Below are 4,817 nucleotides of genomic sequence, written 5' to 3'. Positions count from 1 at the left end.
GCTCTGGATGCGCTGCGGCCAATCAGTGAGCTGCACGCCGGCAGCCGCCGCTACAGTCCAGAGGATTCAGACGCCCTACGGTAGCGTCAGGGGCCTTATATTCTGGCGGGGCCTTATTATCGGGGAGGCCTTATTATCGGGGAGGCCTTATTTTCGGGGGGATGCCTTATATTACAGGGATAGGCAAAACTAGAGGTAGGTCTTATTTTCGGGGGATGTCTTATTTTCGGGGAAAGACGGTAGTAACCTATGATGCTGTGCGCACGATGATTGCCTCTCCCGGACATACAGCCTGCTCACGGACCGTATGTCTCGGAGAGCATACAGTTGTGTGCATGAACCCTTAGGAGGTGTAAAACAATTAAAGATGTCATTGTGAGGAGTAATTTCCAAGAACCAGAACGAAATTGGTTAGAAAAGTGCCCCCTAAAAGACAATTTTGCATGTGGTCATTGCTCTATGTGCAAATATACACTGAACAAAAATATAAACGCAACACTTTAGGTTTTCCTCCCATTTTGCATGAGCTGAACTCAAAGATCTGAAACATTTTCTACATACACTAAAGACCCATTACTCTCAAATATTGTTCACAAATCTGTCTAAATCTGTGTTAGTGAGCACTTCTCCTTTGCCGAGATAATCCATCCAACCTCATAGGTGTGGCATATCAGGGTGCTGATTAGACAGCATGAATATTGCACAAGTGTGCCTTAGACTGCCCACAATAAAAGTCCACTCTGAAATGTGCACAGTATTGCCTTACTGCTTAATGGGTGACATGTCCGGTGAATATGCTGGCCATGCAAGAACTGGGATGTTTTCAGCTTCCAGGAATTGTGTACCGATCCTTACAATATTGGGCCATGCATTATCATGCTGCAATATGAGGCGATGGTCGTGGATGAATGGCACAACAATGGGCCTCAGGATCTCATCACAGTATATCTGTGCATTCAAAATGCCATCAATAAAATGCACCTGTGTTCGTTGTCCATAACATATGCCTGCCCATACCATAAATCCACTGCCACCATGGGCCACTCGATCCACAACGTTGACGTCAGCAAACCGCTCACCCACATGACGCCACACACGCTGTCTGCCATCTGCCCTGAACAGTGAAAACCGGGACTCATCCGTGAACAGAACACCTCTCCAACGTGCCAGATGCCATCAAATCCCACTCATGGGCACACGATGACGAACTGCTGTCAGGTCCAGACCCCGATGAGGACAATTGTTTTATTGACGGATCTGTCATTGCCATTTTGAAGATAACAAAACTGGATCTGTTCATAACGGATGCAGCTGATTGTATTATCAATAACTAAAGCGTTTTTGCTGATCCCTGCCGGATCAGGCAAAAACGCATATGTGAAGGTAGCCTTAGTCCCATTCAAGTGAATTGGCCTGGGCTGTTATACCAATCACAGCCACTATACAATGTAAGGTCTGTACTTAGTATACTGTGAAAAGGTCACAGTGATCATCTGAGAGCAAAGGTTATCAATATTTAATTCCCACAACACCACTTCAACATCAATGTAATGCCAGGCTGACTATGTGTCCTGCTACTCAATGATCTCTTCCCAGGGTGCCCCATCCATATGTTGAGGTGAGCACCCTGCCTAGTAAAGAAACTTCTATAACTCCTAGGGGGCGGGACTATCATTTCCCCAAGCAATTAGGAGGTACATAGCCTTTGCCATGGCAGAAGGAATGTTTGAGACATTACATATCCTGGCCCGAACAAGTCTTGAGTGCCAGCTGCCTGACATAGATGCTCTGAAGGGTGGAGGAGGTGTTTTGCACAATCTATGAATATCAGTGTTAAAGATGTTGTCCGGTCCGCTGCAAATATTATAAAAAACTATTCACCTCTTAAATCCCTGGCCTATCCAGCACAGTTGTTCCTCCAGCCTCAGTGGTCATGTGCTGTATATATTGGCACCACCAAGCAGTGATACCAGTAGTACAGCACGTGACCGCCGTGGTCACTGACTGCAACTATCACATTCTGGACTGTTGGCAGCTTGAAAACAAAGATCAGTGGAGAGAGATCACCAGAGCAACTGCACTGCATTAAGACAAGTTGTGACCCAGTGAAACAATCTATAAAGGATGAACACACAGAGAACAGACAGATGCTGATCAGAGATTCCACATCCATGATACGTCTAGCTTGTGATCTTGCACACTTATTCCAAAATTGTTGAGGACACCACTTTTCCATCTACCACTTCCACAAGAAGTTTTACAGTCTTGATTGTTGTTGTGCTGGTACTTTGGGCTTGTTCCTTGCTGACCATTTTAACACCTGAAGGTAAAACAAGGTTCAGGGTAAGAATGGGAGCAATTAAGATAACACTTACACAAAAAATTATATTAGATTGTGTTAAAAGGTGGACATTCACTTTGAGTGACCACTAAGTGGAGGACCCCCCTTTCTATAACATTCTTATCCCCTAATACAGTGTATGATCAGGGGTTGGCCCATTAGGACCTACATGGTATACAAATAAATACTGAGGCAAAGATGACTCCCTTTTCTGTGTTTCCAGTTGCTGAGCTGACAACAAGCTGTTGACAAAAAAATAAAACATAATTAAAAATTATTTTATTGTGGTTGTGCCCGAAATATACAAAAAAAGGAACAAAGTGATTTTCAGTATAATTCAACAAATGACACAGTCCACTATATACAGTCAGGTCCATAAATATTGGGACATCGAATTGTAACATTTTTTGCTCTATACTCCACCACTAGATTTGAAATAAAATGAACAAGATGTGCTTTAACTGCAGACTGTCAGCTTTAATTTGAGGGTATTTACATCCAAATCAGGTGAACAGTGTAGGAATTACAACAGTTTGCATATGTGCCTCCCACTTGTTAATCAACCAAAAGTAATGGGACAATTGGCTTCTCAGCTGTTCCATGGCCAGGTGTGTGTTATTCCCTCATTATCCCAATTACAATGAGCAGATAAAATGTCCAGAGTTCATTTCAAGTCTGCTATTTGCATTTGGAATCTGTTGCTGTCAACTCTCAAGATGAGATCCAAAGAGCTGTCACTATCAGTAAGGCAAGCCATCATTAGGCTGAAAAAACAAAACAAACCCATCAGAGAGATGGCAAAAACATTAGGCATGGCCAAAACAACTGTTTGTAACAATCTTAAAAAGAAGGAACGCGCCGGTGAGCTCAGCAACACCAAAAGACCCGGAAGACCACAGAAAACAACTGTGGTGGATGACTGAAGAATTCTTTCCCTGGTGAAGAAAACACCCTTTACAACAGTTGGCCAGATCAAGAACACTCTCCAGGAGGTAGGTGTATGTGTGTCAAAGTCAACAATCAAGAGAAGACTTCACAAGAGTGAATACAGAGGGTTCACCACAAGATGTAAACCATTGGTGAGCCTAAAAAACAGGAAGGCCAGATAAAAGTTTGCCAAACGACATCTAAAAAGCCTCCACAGTTCTGGAACAACATCCTATGGACAGATGAGACCAAGATCAACTTGTACCAGAGTGATGGGAAGAGAAGAGTATGGAGAAGGAAAGGAACTGCTCATGATCCTAAGCATACCACCTCATCTGTGAAGCATGGTGGTGGTAGTGTCATGGCATGGGCATGTATGGCTGCCAATGGAACTGGTTCTCTTGTATTTATTGATGATGTGACTGCCGACAAAAGCAGCAGGATGAATTCTGAAGTGTTTTGGGCAATATTATCTGCTTATATTCAGCCAAATGCTTCAGAACTCATTGGACGGCGCTTCACAGTGCAGATGGACAATGACCCAAAGCATACTGCAAAAGCAACCAAAGAGTTTAAGGGAAAGAAGTGGAATGTTATGCAATGGCCAAGTCAATCACCTGACCTGAATCGGATTGAGCATGCATTTCACTTGCTGAAGACAAAACTGAGGGAAAATGCCCCAAGAACCAGCAGGAACTGAAGACAGTTGAGTAGAGGCCTGGCAGAGCATCACCAGGGATGAAACCCAGCGTCTGGTGATGTCTATGCATTCCAGACTTCAGGCTGTAATTGACTGCAAAGGATTTGCAACCAAGTATTAAAAAGTGAAAGTTTGATTTATGATTATTATTCTGTCCCAATACTTTTGGTCCCTTAACAAGTGGGAGGCACATATGCAAACTGTTGTAATTCCTGCACCGTTCACCTGATTTGGATGTAAATACCCTCAAATTAAAGCTGACAGTGTGCAGTTAAAGGGGTTCTGCACTTTCATTTAACTGATGATCTATCCTCTGGATAGATCATCAGCTTCTGATCGGCGGGGGTCCGACACCCGTGACCCCCGCCGATCAGCTGTTTCAGAAGGCAGCGACGCTCCAGCAGCGCCGCGCCCTTCTCACTGTTTACCGCCGGGCCGCCGGCCCACTGACGTCACGACTAGTATCAACTAGCGTGGGCGCGGCTAAGCTCTATTCAAGTGAACAGAGCTTAGCCGCGCCCACGCTAGTTGATACTAGTCGTGACGTCAGTGGGCCGGCGGCCCGGCGGTAAACAGTGAGAAGGCTGGAGCGCCGCTGCCTTCTGAAACAGCTGATCGCCGGGGGTCCCGGTTGTCGGACCCCCGCCGATCAGAAGCTAATGATCTATCCAGAGGATAGATCATCAGTTAAATGAAAGTGCAGAACCTCTTTAAAGCACATTTTGTTCGTTTCATTTCAAATCCATTGTGGTAGTGTGTAGAGCCAAAAATTTTAGAATTGTGTCGATGTCCCAATATTTATGGACCTGACTGTAAATATTATCACAGTTCTTGTCCAGACTCCATACC

Source organism: Bufo bufo, chromosome 6, assembly GCF_905171765.1.
Source record: "Bufo bufo chromosome 6, aBufBuf1.1, whole genome shotgun sequence".
Lineage (NCBI taxonomy): Eukaryota > Metazoa > Chordata > Amphibia > Anura > Bufonidae > Bufo > Bufo bufo.
The sequence above is the reverse complement of the archived record's forward strand: the minus strand, read 5'-3'. Positions refer to the sequence as shown.